We start from the raw sequence: 12,005 nt of genomic DNA on the forward strand, positions 1-12,005 counted from the left end.
AATAAGGTATGGTTTACACAGTAGGGCTACAATACGAAGTCTAACACCCTCCCTCAATCTCAACTCACTCCTGAAGTATCTAGGAGGTTGAGATTGCGCCTATAGACCTCAAACATGGGAGAAGGTAGAGGCTTGGTGAAGATGTCCGCAAGTTGATATTTTGAAGAGATAAACCTGACTTGTAGTAGCTTCTGTGCAACACGTTTCCTCACAAAATGATAGTCAATCTCAATGTGTTTAGTCCGTGCATGGAACACCGGGTTTGACGACAGAAACGTAGCACCGATGTTGTCACACCAAAGGACCGAAGGATGTGGCTGAGCAACTCCTAGCTCTCAAAGTAGGGACTCAATCCATATAAGTTCAGCAGTTGCATTGGCAACCGACTTGTACTCAGCTTCTATGCTGCTGCGGAAACAGTGACTTGCTTGCGTGCACTCCAGGCGATCAGATTAGGACCCAAGAACAAAGCATGTCCCCCCGTGGATCGTCTGTCATCTGGACACTCAGCCCAATCAGCATCAGAGAATGCAGAAAGAACTCCGGAGGAACTGGGGCGCAGGTGAAGACCAAAGGAGACAGTGAGATGCACATAACGCAGTATGCGCTTTATAGCAGACCAATGTACATCACTGGGAGCATGAAGATACTGACACACCCTGTTAACCGCAAATGAGAGATCAGGACGCGTGATCGTCAGATACTGCAGGCCACCAACAATACTCCTGTACTCAGTATCATCCAGAGGAGAGAGAAGAGCACCATCAGCAGCAGAAAGGGTGTCAGTGGAGGACATGGGCGTAGGCGATGGCTTGCACTTGAGCATACCAGCACGGCGCAAGAGATCAAGAGAGTACTTCTTCTGGGTGAGAGCCAAGCTGCCACGAGACTGATGAGCGACCTCAATACCCAGGAAGAAATGAAACTGTCCCAAATCCTTACCTGCAAAATCACGACCAAGTGCAGTCACAAGAGCATCAGCAGCCGTCCGAGATGAGCTCACAAGGACAATATCATCAACATACACAAGGAGGTACATGGTCACACTCGGTCGCTGAAACAAGAACAGTGAAGTATCAGCCATCGAGGAATGAACCCATGAGTGCGTAGAGCTGAAGCTAGGCGAGCATGCCAGGCACGGGGAGCCTGCTTCAATCCATATATGGCCTTCGTCAGATGACAGAGATGATGAGGCTGAGTGTGATCAACAAATCCAGGTGGCTGCCGCACGTAAACCTCTTCTTCAAGCAATCCATGAAGAAAAGCGTTCTGCACATCAAGCTGGCGGAGAGACCATCCGCGAGAAACTGCAAGAGACAGAAGAAGTCGAATAATGGTAGGCTTGACAACTGGGCTGAATGTATCCTCATAGTCCAGGCCCTGACGCTGCTTAAATCCCTTAGCCACGAGGCGCGCTTTGTAGCGCTCAATGGAACCATCTGCATGTTTCTTCACCTTGAACACCCATTTCGAATCAATGATGTTGACGCGAGACGGAGGGGGAACAAGTGTCCAGGTCTTATTCTTCATAAGACCATGATATTCTTGTTCGATAACAGCCCTCCAGTGTGGAATACTCATAGCGGCTTGATAACTGCGTGGTTCGGCGGTTGGGTCATCCACAGCATGAGCCAGGCAAGCAGCAAGATAGGTGACCGTGCCATCAGTGCGCTCCTTGGGACGAACAATGCCACTACGGCTGCGAGTGTGTGGATGCCGCGGGGGAGCAAACACCGGGTCCGGCGGGATGTCCGGAGCAGGTGAGGCTAGTCCAGGAGACTTCGACGAAGAAGGACCGGGTGACGTTGGGCCGGGCGGCGGCAGACCAGGCGACAACAGGCCAGGCGACGTAGGCCCCGGCGGCGTGTGAGCCGCTGCAGACCCGGGCGAAGTAGGCACCAAGGACGCCCGCGCGGATGGCGAGGGAGACGATGGAGGGGAGTCCGGGCGAGGAGGTGGCGGCGTAGACTGCTTAGAGGAGGCCGTCGCAGGCTCTGGCCCGGTCGCAGTAGCCAACATGGGCTCCGGCCCAGGCGCGGTTGGAGACGGGGCGCCCGGTGCGGGGTCGAGGGCGGGAGGCGGTGCATGCACCGGCCGATCGACGTGCACCACAGGCGACGTAGCGGGTCCGTCAGGGAGGAGTTCCAGGCGAGCTCCACGTCCAGTTCTTGCACCATGATTAGGTAACAAGACAGGCAAATATGCAACATCTTCAAATTGGCCAGGCATAAGAGGAGATGAATGCATAGAAGGTGCTGTGGTGGATGACTGAGGCATGGCAGAAAAGGGGAAGACGGTCTCATAAAAAACAACATTCCGAGATATGTAGACTCGATTGGTTGGGACATGGAGACACTTGTAGCCTTTATGGAGAGAACTATACCCTAAGAACACACACTTTTTGGAGCAAAACTCAAGTTTGCGATCATTATAAGGACGAAGAGGAGGCCAGCAGGCACACCCGAACACCTTAAAAAAGGTATAGTCAGGAGTTTCACCTAAGAGAAGCTCATTCGGAGTTTTCATATTAAGAACACGCGTAGGTAATCTATTAATGAGAAAACATGTGGTAGCAAAAGCATCACTCCAAAAACGAAAGGGCACAGAAGCATTAGCAAGAAGTGTGAGGCCGGTCTCAACTATATGGCGATGTTTGCGCTCAACATCGCCATTCTGCTGATGTGTATGCGGGCATGATAAACGATGAGAGATCCCAAGCTTATCTCTACTCCTAATGGAGCATTTGGTAGTCTCCGCCGGTCAATTTTCGTCCCACCTCCGCTGGTTTTTTTCGTCCTAAAAAAATCTACGAAATTTCGTAGGTTAACCAGGGACAACTCCCACCTCCCAGGTTTTTTTCGTCCCACCTCCCATGGTTTTTTTTGGTACCTCGTCCCACCTCACACTGAGCCGCCACGAACCGCAAAAACCGCCTACCTTCGCCAAATCAACAAATCTCTCTCACTAATGCAATTTTCTTTAGTAAACAAATAATAGATTCTTTCCTACCTTAGCCAAATCAACGGATCTCTCCCATTAATGCAATTTGCTTTAGCAAACAAATAATAGATTCTTTTCTACCTTAGCCAAATCAACGGATCTCTCCAATTAATGCAATTTGCTTTAGCAAACAAATAATAGATTCTTTCCTACCTTAGCCAAATCAACGGATCTCTCTCATTAATGCAATTTGCTTTAGGAAACAAATAATCTCTAATCTCTATAATAATAATAATCTCTACTCCTAATCTCTGAGTTGGTTGAATAGTATGGTTTATTTTCGTCCCACCACTTTCAACCGTTTTATTTCGCTGGTTTTTTTCCGTCTCCCATCCCACCTGCCTTTTCGCTTCACCACCCACATAAAACCATCATATTAGTTACCATATAAAAATAAATTGCAGTCAATCAAGCATTGATGGGATATTTCCTTGTATTGATGTGATTTTCCCTTTCTTATCATCAACCATCTCTACTACCTAAAAAAATGCGTAGCTTTCCTTTTCCTACTAACCGACCGCGTCCCGCCTCTCTTCATCCGCCCTCGTCGCTCCGCCTCCCGCACGAAAAAAGCCCTCGTTTGACCTCCCTCAAACCCCGCACAATGGAAAAACCCAGCCGCCTGCTTCCCCTCCTCTTGACCGCTCCATAGATCCAGATCACGACCCCATTCCCATCCTCCTCTCACGTCACGGCGGCCGATGGACTGCCGCCACCACGCTCCCACTCGCTCGCCGCCGCCGTCCTCCCGCTCGCTCGCCGCTGCCGTCGCCACCAATCCCGGCCATGGCGCCGTTGCTGCCATGTCGCCTCCTCCTTTCCCCGTCCACGCCTACCCATGGCAACGGCGCCCCTCTCATGTATCCCGCGGTGAGGTTTGGTGAGGCGCGACCACGATCCAGTAGGGATCTCACAGCGTACCCGTCCTCTAGGATGGGTGTTGCCTCCGTGGCAAATGGGATCGAAGGGAGGGACTACTTTGTCGTCAAGGTCAGCGAGGCAGCGGCCGATGGGGAGCCCGGCTGTGAACACGGGAGTTCGTCCCCATGGAGGAGGCGGCTGTGGAGGTCAGATGTGAAGCAACCCCACTCGCCGGTGGAGGAGGCTTGCCATCCATGTGCTCCTTTCCTCTCCCGGTCTCCCCATTCCTTGCCTCCATTACAACAGCGAGCATGAATGTGAGCAGGGGCTGATTTTCATCAATTCATTTCTCATATTTTTAGTTGCTTTTTGATTATACAAGATGCTCCCGATCTGTTTTGTCAAATTACTTGGATCGTCTTATGGAATTGACAGCCATCGTATTTTCATCTCAAGTTATTTCTCAATCCTTGTCCCACTAGGCCACTACATGTTTGGTAATGACGTGATGTTGAGGCGGCTAGGAGAAGCTCAGCAGCCAGATCAAGGGCTATCGAGATGGATCTTGAGCCAAGTAGCAGTTCTTCTGTTAAATTTTGGTTATTATTTTTTCTATTGTTACGATTGTGGGATGGTTGATTTTGACTCGGTGTAACGTTTGCATTTGTTTCCCCAGCTTGTTGGCATAGATGCGTGGCACTGCGGCAACTAATCAAGAGCGGGGGCAGTGCTCAGACGTGGCTGGGGGTTGACCTCGTGCAGCTCGCACTCTGAAGTAAAGAAAAGGGTGTGTGTGTGTTCAGGACTTCAGGTACTGCAGGCATGCAGCCGATTCAGTTCTGCAGGCGTGTAACTTCTTGTTGCGCAATTTTACTTTATTTTTTAGTTTTGTCACGGCATTCTTATTATTAGCAAGGAATTTGAACCCATCTGCACACTAATTTTGGTGGACTGTTGCTGCTGTTTTGTAACAGTCTAGCTCGATATGAAGAACAAGAGATTTTCTTGTCTGGTAGATACATATAGAGGGATGATTAGTTGAATACAACCAACCTTGAAGAGAATCGATGACCTGATGTGAATGAAGCTGACAAAAATATCAGGCAAGCCAGGCGTACTTTGGAGTTTTTGTTATGCTTGTGGCTAACATTGTGTATGCCGGTGACAAATTCATTGGGGTATGTGGTCTACTTCAGCACTGAAATTGCACTGCTATTTGATTGAGATTAAGATTTATTTTGTTTTGCCCTTTTTGTGTGTAACTCCAGCATTTTCTATTGCAGTAGCTTATTATTATTTTTCTTACTTTGCTTATCCGTAGTTCTTGATGGTAAATAAAATTCCACATATCCATTCTAGATAGGGATGTAAGGAGACAAAGATAGTGGGTGGAAGAAAAGATGAAATAGAACATAATGATGAAAAATGAGTGATTAAATGGTTAATAAAAATAAAAAAGTCATCTGATATGCATGACGATCCTAGATACTATAGGTATGTGTATTTGAGTTTTGTCACAGGCATTCTTATTGTTAGCAAGGAATTTGAACCCATCTGCACACTAATTTTCGCGGGCTGTTGCTGCTGTTTTGTATACAGTCTAGCTCGATATGAAGAACAAGAGATTTTCTTGTCTGGTAGATACATATAAAGGGATGAATAGTTGAATAGAACCAACGTTGAAGAGAATCGATGACCTGATGTGAATGAAGCTGATAAAAATATCAGGCAAGCCAGGCGTACTTTGGAGTTTTTGTCATGCTTGTGGCTAACATTGTGTATGCCGGTGACAAATTCACTGCGGTATGGGGTCTACTTCAGCATTGAAAGATAACTGCTATTTGAGTGAGATTAAGATACACAGTAAGCTAATGCTGGTGACAAATTCATTGGGGTACATGGTCTACTTCAACACCGACGAGGACGACGGCGGCGACGACGACGGGGAACAAGGTACACAGTAAGCTAATGCTCCTCCTTTTGGGCTCTATGATTTGAATTTTGCCCTCCAGGGATCGCAGCCTCCTTCCTCCCCTTCTTACCTTTTTACTTGTTTCCATCTCGTGTATAGGAGAAGTGCGGATGTGATGGCGCCGAGGCAGAGCGGGAGGCCGGCGGCATGGAGATCGCCGGTGAGCTTTTTTCATCTCAGTTTTACCTCATTCTTACCTTTCCAAGGATGTGTGTGTGCTTTCACGAGTCGATGCATGTAGTTTATTATAATGTTTAATTTTATTCTTGATCTTTGTTTTCATTTTAGTATTGTTTGCCCTTCCGTTTTGTTCTTGATCGCACCGCCATACATTTGCCATCTGGTGTTGACCTTTATTCCTAAAACAATAAATGTTTATTGGATGGTTTGCCTTTTTTGGGTGAAAATAGATTGTTTTCTAAGTGGATAAACATGCATTTTTATCAGATGTATCATGTCCTTGTACTGGTGACTTGGCATATTGTCTTTTTAATCACACTGCCACCTATATCTCTATTCAGAGTACAGGGAGGAAAATATCAACCTCCTGCAACCAACAATGCAGTAATTTACTATTTTTGAGCTCTTTGGATATCATATGTAGATGTACATTTCAGTGCCTTTCTTTTCTGGACTACACTACTTTTCAGATTTCCAGTGTCTGAATCTTCATTACAAAAGATAGTCAAGCTTATATGGTGTTTCACAGGAGCATTGGTACCGATCATTGAGAATATACCTCTCCGCTACATGTATGCGATTGTCATAGTACCTAGGTTCAAGAAATGTTTTTTAATGGTGCTAGAGTCCGGGAAGTAAAAACTGAACCTTTTATGGTGAAGGATCATCGCGGAGAAGGTGAATTTACGCCCTAGCTCTATCTGTAACTGTTTCTTCGTGTTGGTATTAAGCCGCCAAGGAAGTTTCAAGAAAAATGTGCGTTGAAGTACCATATTATGCAGTTAGCTCAGGGAGACAACGATAAAGTTATCACCATCTTGAGATGTCCTCCTAACTACTATACTCATTCATGGGCGTTCTGCTCTATGGCACCCCTGGAATGGGGACGATATTGTTTGAAAGAGCCACCGCCCATTATGAAATGAATTGGATTGGATTACACCTTATCGTGTGCTTTATCAGGAGTTATGTAAGTACTAATTATGCCAACCTGCGGCAACACTCTAATGGTTTCTCCACAAAGGATGACTCCTGGAGCTCTACTTCTCTCCCACCCCAACACCGGTATAGTATGAAAGTCCTATTACTAACTAGCTTACAGTTTGATGCCTATGTTTGTTGGTGTAGTAATCATTTTTGAAGGTCCAGTCCCGGAGGATGTTACTCGAGGCTTCCGTATAGTCGAGTGAGTTTGCTTTTGCATGCTAATAATACAATATAGATGGATATAATTAATAGTTCTTGGTGCATATTATTTTGTCTCAATACCATAAATTCAATGTAAAGGTTTGCATTATTATTGTCGAATCTAAATTACATCAAAGACTTGAACAGGGAATGATGCCTCTTTTAACTGATTGGTGTGCTTTTTTAACTCTCTTCAATGAGTAAATCATAGTGTGGTTGCATCTTATATTCTGTTTGGGCATGTAGGTGTGTGCTTCCTCGCTTTTCCCTTTCTTATAAGTTGTCCTCATTTTGTTGCTTGTATTTAGGTTTGGATTTTCTTCAACCCGCAAGGCCCGTCCAGTTGTGAGCTACAATGAATTTGTTAAGAGTTGGAGGAGACAACATTGCACATCAGAGCTACGCTGAATGTAGCGAGGCAACCACGAATTGGGTATGTTCACACGAGGGATGGGAGAGGAGAGGAACATTAACATTTTTCATGCTTTGGATGAAAATTTCAATTCATAGTTTCTCTGTACGTGGCAACACACTAGTGGTACTGATGGGCTTAGGATGAAAGTAGCGCCAGCAGAATCAGTAGGTTGGATGGGAAGGCGGTTGTTGCCCATGTCCCTTGGTGCGGGACTACCGTGGCGGCCTCACTAACTTGCTCACTGTGAATACGAGTTCGTGGGGTCGTGAGTTGCTCTAGATTTGTTTTTATCACTTTTTACAATAGTTTTTTATGTATCCCTAACTTACCGAGTCATTTTTAGCTTTGATTTCCCATATACGCCAGCCTGAATATCTCATGGTCAACATATTTGCATGGTTAGTGGACATTGTACCTTTCTTTCTTATTCAGTGATGGATGAAAAGTCAGAAATGACAATTCTACTGTATTATTCAATTTGAACTAATGTTTAGTATTTTATGTTGCTGATAGAAATAATTTTATCCGCTTGATTTAGGAACTGCACATAGGTAAGTCAACATATTTTGTAGCTCTTTTAGATGTAGAAGCACATGTTGCATAGGAAATTATTATCTTCGAAGCATACTCACATTTCACTAACAAATAGGGGGAGGTTTAGACTTGAGAGCAATGATAACAAGGTTTGTTCCTCACTCTTTTGTTGGAATTTTAGTTTCAAGTTAACATGATTTCTTATCAGCTTCATAGGTCATGCATTTGTTTAATTGTATTTGTTAGGTGATAAGTAGAGCCAAAACAAAATTGATCATGTTATTGTGGGGTTTGTTTGAAATCCAGCATAAGGAATTCTGGTTTAAGAAAAAGTACTTTTGGCCTCTTTAATTACAAATTGATTGCAACATCGTGTTAGTCATCCATGATCTCCAAAAGGATTTTCTACTAACAATAGAATAATTAGTACCACCAGTAACCCTTCTATTTACCCACCTTCTTGATAATTGTAAATGGCATTTGGTTATTCATGTATACCACCAGTAGGACTCATGATTTATGGATTGTCAATAGCCTCATCTGATTGCTTGATGTACTTATATCGCGTTCTTTTCATTCTCCATTTCATCTGGGCAGGGTGGTGAGTGTTGAAAGTCAGTTTAGTGCATCAAGGATGGGAGGTTACGAGATTTGCAAGAGGTGATGGAGGATGGTTAGTTATTGTGGCTCATTATATAGTAGTGAAAGATGAGTACAAGCATAAGCTTATTCAAAATTGCAGTTCTTGATTCATGGGACATAAATGGCATTTGGTTATTCATGTATACCACCAGTAGGACTCATGATTTATGGATTGTCAATAGCCTCATCTGATTGCTTGATGTACTTATATCACATTCTTTTCATTCTCCATTTCATCTGGGCAGGGTGGTGAGTGTTGAAAGTCAGTTTAGTGCATCAAGGATGGGAGGTTAAGAGATTTGCAAGAGGTGATGGAGGATGGTTAGTTATTGTGGCTCATTATATAGTAGTGAAAGATGAGTACAATCATAAGCTTATTCAAAAATGCAGTTCTTGATTCATGGGACATAAATTTTGTAATCTTTTTCATTTCTTCTAAGAGGATCAAATATGTATTTTGTTCTTCCCAATGTTCTGAAGGACGATGTTTGCATTGATATAGTATAACATACATCTATAATTATGAGTGCTCGATACTTGGTTCAAGACTTCTTGAGGAAAGATTAGTTTGTGAACTTTGCATCTTTAGCTCTTCAATTAAAACCATCAATGATTAACGAGATAAACATTTATCAAGAAGAGTTTGGAAATGCCGAGTGCAGCGGAGGCAATGCAGGGGGTTGGTGGGTTCAACTATGGGTTGAAGGAGGCATCAAATTAGGCACGCCATACGTCCGCGGCCGTGTCCCGGATAATGACCGGTCACCCCTCGAATCGCCGCGTCCATAGCCTCGATCTTCATATACGATACCCCAAATCCATACTATGCATGCAACGTGAAACAAACGACTTTGACCATCAACGAAACAAACAGACATATAAACAAATATTAGTAAAAATGGTAACAAAGTCGAAGAGATGGATGAACATAGATATCCACATAATCTCACATAGATCAAAAGAGCGCACCACAGTTAGCCGATGAACATAGTTCTAAACAAATATTAATAAAAATGGTAACAAAGTCGAAGAGAAGGATGCACTTCTTCGCCACTTCCTCGTTGCTACGGATGTAGCCGTCAGTGCAGGCGTCCGTGGCAGGAGAGGGGGGCGTCGGAGCCGTTGGTGATATTGGGGGAGTCAATCTAGCCAACCATCCTTCGAACGACGCAGTTTTGCTGCCTCACAAGCTTCGCTGCTTTCGCATCCGCTGTCGCCCTCTTCTCTGCCTCGCGCACCGACTGCTCGAGCTCGAGGCGGAGGGCCTTGTCGTTCTTCCGATAGATCCGGCGGGTGTCTATCTCTGTCGTCATCAGGGAGCTGGCCGTAGATATCGGGATGACTATGCGACCGCCTCCTACGCCGGTGGCCTCTCCCTTGCACGTTGCCTCTCGCGGCGGGCTGCTGGTGCCTCTTCTTCGGACATCCGCGTGAATGTCGCCGGCGGCGCGAGAATGAGCACCGACGGATAACCTTTAGGAGCTATGGAGAGGAGGGTTAGGAGGGCGGCGGTCCAGTGGCTCGGAACTGACCAAGCGCGTGAAACTCTGTGCGGTGCCGAACGGGCCCGCGCTGGCATCCGCCTTAAGTGGCGGGTAACAGGTGATGGAGTTGAGCCCGAGCTGCCACCCATGTCGCTCTCCGTCTCAAGAATGAAGGCGTCCCAGTCGTCCTCTTTGCCAGATCTGTCACCTCCAATACCGCTGATGCTCGACATTAGGAAGGGCAGGGGGATGGACGTGGAGTGGAGGGGAATCAATGGAGTGTGGACCGAATGTGAAGTGGAGATAGGCTTTGTTCCGGGTGGAGATTTTAGTGGGACGGAGCAGAGTCGGTGTGGGCCAACGTGGGCTGGGCTGATGTGGTGTACACGTCTGGGTGCGCCCGGGGCCTCCCTATATTTTCCCCAGATTTGGGTTGGATATGATGGATGCGGGACTACCCACGCATATAGGGTTGTTATGAGGCATCGGTCAGCATCGATTGTTTTTGACCCGTTAGTGACCGAGCCATGCAAGCAGGCATATAAGGGCGGTTTGGGGTGCTCGGGATGTATGTTCTCTCAGGCGGGGTGTAGTGGAGGTGGTTGGATCAACAGATAAAGAAAGAAGGCAAACATTTGGAGGAAGAACAACGGCAAGCGAGTTTTAATAAAGTCAACATTTCTGATATTGTGCGAGAATTTCTTAAGAGCATCAAATAGATCTTAATTTGTAACCGATTTTTAATTGGATCATCATTCTATATAGTATGCATTGTCAAATTGCCTTTTTGTTATCAATTTACATTGCAAGGGAAGTGGTTTAAACTCTTACCCGATTGTGGTCGTGCTATCTTTTCTCTACATGTGAAATTGTACAAAATAATTGTTTACATAACTCCCGTAAAATATTTGAAAAGCCCGTGGCAACGCACGGGCATTCTACTAGTTAAAGAAGGTTTTGAGGTTGCGATATTCGCCCCCCCCCCCAATCTGATTGAACATGGATAATTTTATGCTTGAGTAGACGTTCAACATGCAATTGAAAGTGTATGAATATATCAAACATATCAGATTTGCGCTTAAGAAGCTAAAGCCAAGTGAAGCGACTATAGGCATCAACAAAACTGACATAATAGTTGTGACCACTAACAGATGTTTGTGCCGGACCCCACACATCAGAAAACACAATTTCAAGAGGGTTCTTTACATCTCTAGTAGATGAAACAAAAGGTAGCTGATAACTCTTGCCTTGCTGACAGGCATCACACACAGACATCTCTTTATTGCTTGACACTAATGGCAGCTCATGACGATGGATTATGTGGCGAACGATGGGTGTGGCGGGGTGACCAAAGCGAGAGTGCCACTGGGAAGGCGACACACGAACACCGCTGAAGACGCACGGGACGGATGGATCCTCCAAACAGTACAAGCCTTGGCTCAACCGGCCACTAAGCAGAATATCCCGGGTTGCTCGATCCTTAACAAAAATATTAAAAGGGTGAAATTCACATAGGACATGATTATCAAGGGTGAGCTTAGGGACAGATAAAAGATTGTGAGTTACCGAGGGTACCCGTAAAACATTACCAAGATGGAGCTGCCTAGAGGGATGACTAGTTAAAGGATATGCTTGGCCAATATGAGAGATGGACATACCTACACCATTGGCGGCGTGAACCTGATCGTGCCCGTAGTAGGTCTGGTAGGTGGAGAGTTGGTTGAGCTCG

Source organism: Triticum aestivum, chromosome 2A, assembly GCF_018294505.1.
Source record: "Triticum aestivum cultivar Chinese Spring chromosome 2A, IWGSC CS RefSeq v2.1, whole genome shotgun sequence".
NCBI classification, from domain to species: Eukaryota; Viridiplantae; Streptophyta; class Magnoliopsida; order Poales; family Poaceae; genus Triticum; species Triticum aestivum.